The sequence below is a fragment of the Megalopta genalis genome, chromosome 1 (genome assembly GCF_051020955.1).
Source record: "Megalopta genalis isolate 19385.01 chromosome 1, iyMegGena1_principal, whole genome shotgun sequence".
Lineage (NCBI taxonomy): Eukaryota > Metazoa > Arthropoda > Insecta > Hymenoptera > Halictidae > Megalopta > Megalopta genalis.
The window spans coordinates 42056762-42065520 of NC_135013.1; positions in this window are offsets into that span (position 1 = coordinate 42056762).

An 8759-nucleotide genomic window follows, 5' to 3' on the forward strand; every position below is an offset into this window, starting at 1 on the left:
GATCCTTCCTCCCCCACTCTTAATCTCTAGAAGAGATAAGACACAGGTATTGTAACGATGACCCTTCCTCCCCCATTCTTAAAGAGATAAGACACAGGTATAAATAGGCCATTAATTATGCGTGCGGGCAGTGACATTCTTATAATCGGCCCGGAACATCGATCACAGTGTAAAAGTTCCCACTCTAAATGTATCAATTTTATAAAACTGTTGTAAAATAAACATACGCTGAAAAGCCATAGCTTTCCAGCTCCTTTTAAAAAGCGAAGTCATTAAAATCCTCCAGGGCCACCGCCCTGGGCACGGCGGCCGCCGGGGGGCGACGAGTCACCTCAAAGAAGAGGCGAGTCGTCACCCCCCACTCCCAACACGGGAGGACCTCTTCTATCACTGAAACACTTCCGGTCCCGTTCACCCCGAGAAGTAAATGTTTCAGACTGTTAACCAAATTCAGGAAAATTTGGTATGAAAGATCCAAAAGCAATCCTCAAATCCTTGCACCAAAAGTACGTCGAAATTCAGATCAATGTGGACTTACTTTTCTTGTTGGTTTCTTCCACAATAGCGCCATACAGTCTCCCAGAGAACCAGTCCTCTGGATATCTGCTGAACACTGACGTGAATCTTGACATAAAAACTGCATCACTCAATTTCCATGTTGATCCAATCGGTTTTTGTTGACAGTAAAAACCGTAAATCATCAAGCAAGCAAATTCCTGCTTTCTGTATTTCCACTTCAATATTTACTAGGAATCGTGCATTCTTGCTATTTTTCATTATGTGATTAATATTTGTTACCAGTTTACTAAGAATGTATCCACTGCGGGTTAATTTTCTTGTTATGTACACTATTTGAAATTTTGTAACCCTGAATTAATCAGCAATTATTCCGAAATACTTTGGAAATTGAAGTCGATAGTTGTCAAGTTAACTTATCATTCTTTGAAAATGGCTATATTTGCCTTTAATTTATACTAAGGTAAGTATCGTTGTCGTATCCAGCCATAGTTGTCTTCGACTACTGACACCAAGCAGCAGTAGTATCATTAATGCATTTCGAATAATTTGGTTTCGATGAATAACTTAAGAGTGGATGTTGCACTGCTTTTCTTCCTCCATATTATAACCATTACAGAAAAACATTTAGTTATTTCGGGCGCGTAGAGTACAAGAAATGTCCTGCAAACTACCAAGAATGCACAGCTCTGCAGTAATATAAAATGGAGTATTCTCAATCTGAATGTTCCATTTAATGCAACTCTTCATTTGTGGTGAATTTACATGTTGGTGATTCCATTGCTGATTCCGAATATTGGAAATTTGTCGAGCAACAACCCGACCCAACTATAAATTTTCCAATACAGATAAAGAACACTGGATGCCCCGTGTGTCTAAAATCAAATTGATCAATTTTAGATCGCCAGTCGATTACCTCCTCTTTACTGGTATCACTTGGATCGATTCATAAGAACTCTAGCGCGACGTTAGTTTGTTTACATTAAGCCGAGCTCAGCTGTTCGAGCTCGACGCCGGTCCAAGTAGACAAACCGTACTAAACACATCAAACAGTCTTCTGTTTGTATCATTGCAATGTATTCATCACTTAGGCTATCCTTCCAATATTCACAATATCAAATCCATTATCTATTTTCCGTCGTCTCCCTTGCAGCGCTGTTCGTTATGACCAAACTTTATCCTGGTGTAGCTTCGGTCCAGTCAGCTGCCGAACGCTTAGAGGCAACGGCCACCCTTAGAGCTATCACACTTTGTGTGACTACGCGCTCAATGGGTTTTGGAACCGTAAACACATTTATTGCTTTGATAGATTTACACAATGTTCCAAATCGTGGCACCCTCTACCAAATGTACCGCGTCTCCCTTGCTCTCTTCGAGTCCAAGCTACAAAAGTGCCAGGAAACTGTATCTGTCATTACAGACAACTTGGACTATTATCAACATCTTAATAACAGCTCTGACTTTATGCGTAACTGTAAATCAAGAGCGATCATGCCTGATCCGATCGTGCGCCCCATCAACGCGTTGGGACCACTCAAAGTATATGACAGCGTATATTATCCTCGAGTAGCTGTCGCAAGAAAAGACACAAATGGGCGCTTTATTCTGCAAAGTGCAAGGGTTTTGTTTTCCAATCTTCGCACAACTGTTTTGGCTCTACTCGATAACAATATAGCTGTTGAACATCGGCGAAGATTTCATGAGAACAACCCAATTCCTGGTTGTCAATGGAGTGCAGATCATCTACTCCAAAATCCCGACGACATAGTACCTGCTGGATTCGCTGATTGAGGACATGGACGATATCCAGGCTAAAGTCGCGTTCCTGGCAAAGAAATCTCCCAAGTACTTTACTGAGCCGGTCAATTTCAATCCTGAGTGTAGTAAGGCAATGTTGGCGTCGAACTTCCAATCTGGAATGAAGGTTAGGGATCGCAATGTTGGCGAATCTTTGAATGATTATGTACAGCGGATGAGACTCGACGGTGACATCTCGGATTTTGAAAATTTGCAACGCTTGACTGGAGCTGAGCAACTGGTATCCGCGCTCTGCTTACTTGGTGAGCGACCTACAACTACAGCAGCAATGTATCCGGTATACGCTAATAGAGATGCTACTTGTAGCGTTGAAGTTAGTAACATGTCGTACAAGGCAGCAAGAAGCATAACATATACGAACACTTGAGTGTGACGCCTAGAAGCCATGACTAACTGGAGTTAGCTTCACTCGACCCCACTAGTGTAATGGAGAGATGTAAGGTTGAGATCACGTCTCTCGTGGAGGTGCAGTCGGCACCCGAGCGTGTTGAGGACCCTACAGGTGACGGTTGGCAAACCGTCACCAAAAAGTCGAAGCGAGCCAAGCCGGGCACACCCACCGGCAAGGCCGCGGTAAACCGGGCCAGGAGACCGAAGGGGACGTTCTCCGGGCAAAAGGTACGGCCTCTCGATCTCGTAAGAGACGAAGCCTTTAGGCGAGTGTCCGAAATACGGACCTTTTGCTTCCGACCCGCGTCGAAAGTCAACAAGGAGTCCGGGTCGAGGATACTTGCCGAGGTTGAGGCACTCAACGAGTTAGTCCAGGAGCTTATTCAACAGAATAGCTTCGTCGAAGGGCAACTCGCCGCGGTCAGGGCGGGCCTAAAAGCGCGTCCTGCCGTAATGAGTGCGATGCGACCTGGGCCGTCCAAGGTAACTCTCCCGAAGACGGCCTGCAATGCCGCGCTGCCAACTTACGCCCAAGTGGCCAAAGTCGACTGCAAAAGAGCTTCTCCGGAAGCGGGAAGACAGCCACAATCGCAGTATGTGGTGAAAATCTTCCCGCCGAAGGAAAAGGGACAGAGCAGCGAGGTTACGAAAGTTACTGTTCTGTCCCTCATTAAACCAGCGAAAGAGGCGATCCGAGTAAAGTCGGTCCGACGCATCCACTCCGGTGGCATCGTCGTCGAGACCGACCGAAAGGAGGACCTGCAAGCTTTCGTTGGTAATAAGAAGCTCCGGAGCGCGGGTCTGTCCGTCTCCTTACCTACCAAGCGGGACCCTGAGGTTTTAGTTTACGACGTCCCGCGTCGGATGGGTAAGGAAGAAATTGCCTCCAGTATTTGGAGGCAAAACCTCTGCGATGCGAGCCAGAAGGATGTGCCTTCGGGAATTTGGATCAGCCGCATGGCTGGCAAGACCCCGGAGACAGCCAACTGGGTCGTTGCCGTCAGTCCGCAGAATCTTCAGCGGCTGAAGCAGAGGGGTAGCCGAGTTTACCTCGGATGGAACTCCTGTCGTGTGCGGGATTTCGTCCAGGTGCTTCGGTGCTACCGTTGTCAACGCTTCGGGCATACCTCGAAGCGCTGCAAATTCAAGGAGGATGTGTGCGGTCACTGCTCCCAAAAGGGGCATACCTTCACGCTCTGTAGCAAGAAGAGTGAACCTCCGGTTTGCTCCAATTGCAAGGACAGAGGGTGGGCCAGTGCACATAAGTCGCGGGACCCAGCTTGCGCTTCCTATCAGGCGGCGCTAGCTCTGGAGACATCCCGTATCCGACTTGAGTGACGGGCAGATGTGGACTTGTCCACTCCGCCATTCGAACGGCATGCTGGGCGGACCCCTCGGGGTTCGTTCCCTCGGGCCAGGCTGAAGCCCCTCTTGCGGAGATAAATTGACTTTAACACTACTCCGTAAGAGTGCCTGGATTGGGTTGGACTCGAGGTGGTAGTGGGAGTAGCACGTTGTCTTCCCCTGATACGATAGCGAACGAAGGTAGAGCCCGAACTCCAGGCAAAAGTCGCAAGAGCGGCCGGTATGGTCCACCAAGGACTTAGGTACGGCCCGTCTCTCAGAGACCACAGTTTTGACGATACACTAACTGTCCCTATCTACTTTCGGGTACACGTTTGGACGGGATCGGTCTTCGCGCCGTCCGCGTCCACCTCGTAAGGTGCGACGCTACGAAAATAGGGAACATTAGAAAAACCAACCCCCGCGTCCCCTCAACCCCAACGCGAAACCGCGGCCCCGCGATCGCGAATGTAGCCACAGGAATTAGGATCCTACAGCTGAACATGCGACGTTCAGCTGTAGTAACGGGCGAAATCAGGGAACTCATAGCGCAAAAGCGGCTGGACGTCCTGCTCCTGCAGGAACTACACGTCAGCAAGCAAGGCGCAGAATATAGGGTAAACGGATTAGGGACCGGAGTGAGGGTGGCGGCGGTGAAAACCCACTCCCCGTGGGCCGCTGTCGCCATCCCCAACCCTCACTTTGAGGTCACTTTCATCTCGCAGCTCAGTAACCCGCACTGCGCATGTGCGGAAGTGCTGGTCCCCGGCTGCTCCTTCCACGCGGTGTCTTATTACTTCCAACACCAAGATGAGATAGAGAAGCACCTCAAACACTTGGAGACGGTACTCCTGGAATTGAGGGGGAAGAGAGTAATAATTTCTGTCGACGCGAACGCGCAATCCTCGCTCTGGAGCCCGCACAGCACAGACGAGAGGGGAGCGCAGTTAGAAAGATTAGTTTCCGCGTTTAGACTAACTGTAGCTAACGACGCTAGTCAACCACCCACCTTCTGGACGCCAAAAGGATCGTCATACATCGACGTTACCTTGGCATCCCCCTCCACGGCCCCCTATATTATAGAATGGAGGATAAGAAGCGAATGGACGACTAGCGATCATAACGCCATCGACATCCGGCTGCGGGCACCTAGGGCCGCGACGGGAAATCAGGGAGCAGCGAACTCTCGGTTCGACACTCGTCGAGCGGATTGGGAGCGGTTCTCGGAGGCCCTGTCCGACCACTCACGGTCGCGGCTCGAAGTCCTGAGTTTGGGGTCGGTGGAAGATGTAAGTAGGATGGCAGAGATGCTCACCCCCCCCCCCCTGACCGCTACCTTGTCGTGGTGGGGGGGCTTCGTGCCCTAATGATCCTCAAGGCTGTGCCGGCGGGGATTTTATTCCCTGGAAGGTTCTACCTAGCCGGAGTGGCTTGAGGTGAGGGGCCAACTAAAGTCGGACACATACCGTAAACCTGTGGTCATGTTTTACAGGAACGGGGGTCTTGCCTTAACCGGCCGAACCGCGAGGATGACAACCTTTCTAAAAAATCCCTAGCCCCAAGCAGTGTTGCGCGGTGAAGAGGGCGTAGCTGGAGTAAGCGCCAGCTATGGTTGGTGGGTGCACCAATCGTTAGCGGACAACCCCGGGGTACCTGGCGACCCCCCGGGCGTATTAGCCTTCCCCGGGTATGGCGGCTCTACCCGGGGTGACCTCCTTTCCGACCACACTCGTGGGATCAGTTATGGATTCATTTACAAAAACAACCGGGGAGGGGGGAAACGAGCGTGAGGGGGGGGGCCTATCGTGCGCCTCAAAAGATGTATAGTGCCGGTGTCGCGGAGGCATTCGACAACACGCGGCACAAAGAGGCCTGCGGCGGGCCTTGGCGATTGCGATGGGGGGAAGGAGTCGGACTTCTCTGTCTCCTCCCACCACTCGACGCAGAGCGTCCCGGGCACCTCTACGAGGAAACGAGACCGGCCACCAACGACCAGGGCAACGACTCATGCAGGCTGAGGCCGACAAAAGCCTCATCGCGGGCATCTTTGACCCGGTTGCTCCGGGGCCGAAGCCCGCGAGATCGGGCGACCCGCTTCCAGACGAAGTGGTGGTCGCTGCGGTTTTCCGCAACCGCCCGACGCGAGACGTAGCGGCGGCGGTGATGGAGAGCCTGAGCGACGTCGCGAGGATTTCTGCCGCGACGATGGGGCTAAAGGCCAGCGCGGCCCGATCCCTGCGGGCGGCGGCACTGAGCAGCCGGGTGGGCGTTGCGGAGCTGGCGATCAAGTCAGCTCCCAACGCTACCCGGCTGTTGTGGCCGAAAATGCTCTGCTGAGGGAGCAGATGGCCGAGGTCGCCCGACTCCGTCAAGCGGTGGAGGTGGGGCCGGTTGTTGCCGGGATGCCTCCGCCGCTGCCCCCTGGGGGCGGTGGGGGGGCACAGGGCTGCTGCCGGTTATCGGCGCTCGGGGGCTCCAGTCCCCTGAGCGAGGAGGTTCCTCGCCTCCACCCGCGGCTGTGCCAGCAGACTTGCTGGCGCAGATTGGCTCCTTGATCGATGCCAAGCTGGCATCGTTCAGGAGGGAGCTGGTTCCGCGGGTGCGGGGCCCGCAGTCGGTGGCACCCGTGCCATCTGCCCTCCCTCTGCCGACGAACAGGAGGAGGGGGGGGGAAGGGTGGCGGTATGGGGGGGGCTGTGGCCGCTAAGGCGGTCCAGCGTCAGCCCGCTCAGCCGCGGGCCGCCCCTGCGGTTGCGCTGCCTTCCACCACACCTCCAACTGAGGTGTGGTCCCAGGTAGTTGGCCGGAAGGCCAAAAAGGCGGCTGCCGCAAGTAAATCTGCGGCAGCTGCCAAGGCCGCTCCGAACGGGAAGGCGGCCAAACGGGTGGCACCGGCTGCCCCCAGGAGGACTCCTCTGCCGCCGCGTCCGCCCCGCACGGGCTGCCGTTACAATAACGGTACCGGCCGGCGGGGCGATGAGTTATGCCGAGGCGATGACCACTGCCAGGTCCAAAATAGACCTGGCAGAAATTGGCATCGCCTCATTGAAGCCCAGGAGGGCGGTGACGGGGGGGATTATTTTGGAGGTCCCCGGAGCAGATGGGGATGCCAAGGCCACTGTCCTTGCCGCAAAGATGGCGGACGCGCTGGCGGGAACCGGCGTGAAGGTCGCGCGCCCAATAAAGAAGGCCGACCTTAGGGTGCACGGCCTGGACGACTCGACCACGCCGGCGGAGGTTGCCACAGCTGTCGCCCGTGTGGGAGGGTGCGACCGGGGGGATGTGAGGACCAGCGAAATCGGGCCTTCCCCCTCTGGTTTGGGCACCCTCTGGGTCCAGTGCCCTGCTGCGGCCACACGCAAAGTTGCGGTCGCGGGCAAAATCACGATGAGCTGGACTCAGGCGACGGTGGAGGCCCTCAGCGCCCGTCCCTTGCAGTGCTATCGCTGCCTTGGCCTGGGCCACACTAGGCAGCGGTGTACTGCGGCCGAGGATCGTTCCGACTGCTGCTTTGGGTGCGGCAGTCGGGACCACAAAGTGCCCGGCTGTATGGCAAAGCCAAATTGCCCGCTTTGTGCGGGCGTAGGCAAGCCAGCCGGTCACCGCCTCGGTAACCGGGCGTGCCCTGCCAGCGCGAGACGCGGCAGAGGGAGCAGGGGAAGAAAGACCACGGTGGCTAAGGCGGCGGCCACCGTGGCCAACAAACCGAAGGAGGCACCAAAAGGTGCCATCGTCGCTCCCGCGGCGGCGATGGATGTTGAGGCCTGTCTATAATGGGGCCCAAGGGCCCTATAATACAGGCCAACCTGAACCGCTCGGCCAGGGCACAGGACCTTCTTGTGCAATTCATGGTCGAGCGGGGTGCCGGGTTGGCCGTAGCGGCGGAGCCGTACAGGATTCCTGGCCGTTGACTGGGGCAGCACCGCGGTTGTGGCGATCTACGCACCTCCGAGATGGTCCCTCGAGGAATTCGAGCAGTATCTGGACGTGGTGGGGAGATGCGTCTCCCGCTGCCAGCCACGTCCGGTGCTGGTCCTGGGGGATTTCAACGCCAAGTCCACAGCTTGGGGTTCCCCCAGGACAGACCCGAGGGGCCGGGAGATGCTTGATTGGGCGGCAGGACTCGAGCTCCGTCTTTTAAACTCGGGTTCGGTCCATACGTGCGTGCGGCACAATGGGGGGTCCATCGTTGACCTTTCATGGGCAACGCCCCCAGCCGCGCGCCGTATTACGGGGTGGAGGATGGCGGAGGAGGTCGAGACGCTGTCCGACCACAGGTACATTGTTCTCGGCCTCTCCGCCGCCCCATCGACGCCCCGACGTCGCCCCGCTGATGAGGGATCGCCTCAGCCGCGGTGGGTGCTGAAGCGCCTCGACCAGGACGCACTGATGGCAGCAGCCCACGTCGTGGCCTGGCCGGCAACACCGGCCGGGCCAGTCGACGGGACAAGGGAGACCCATTGGTTCCGGGGCGCAATGACGTCGATTTGCGACATCGCCATGCCCCGGGCCAGGGTCTTCCCGAGGAGGGCGGTGTACTGGTGGTCGCGCGCGATAGCGGATTTGCGCACAGAGTGCGTCCGCGCGCGACGCCAGTGCGCCCGCGCCCGTCGACGACGACGTTCCGACGTAGAGCTGGCTATCCATGGGGGCGCCCATACAAAATGGCGATGGGACGATTACGTCCCTGG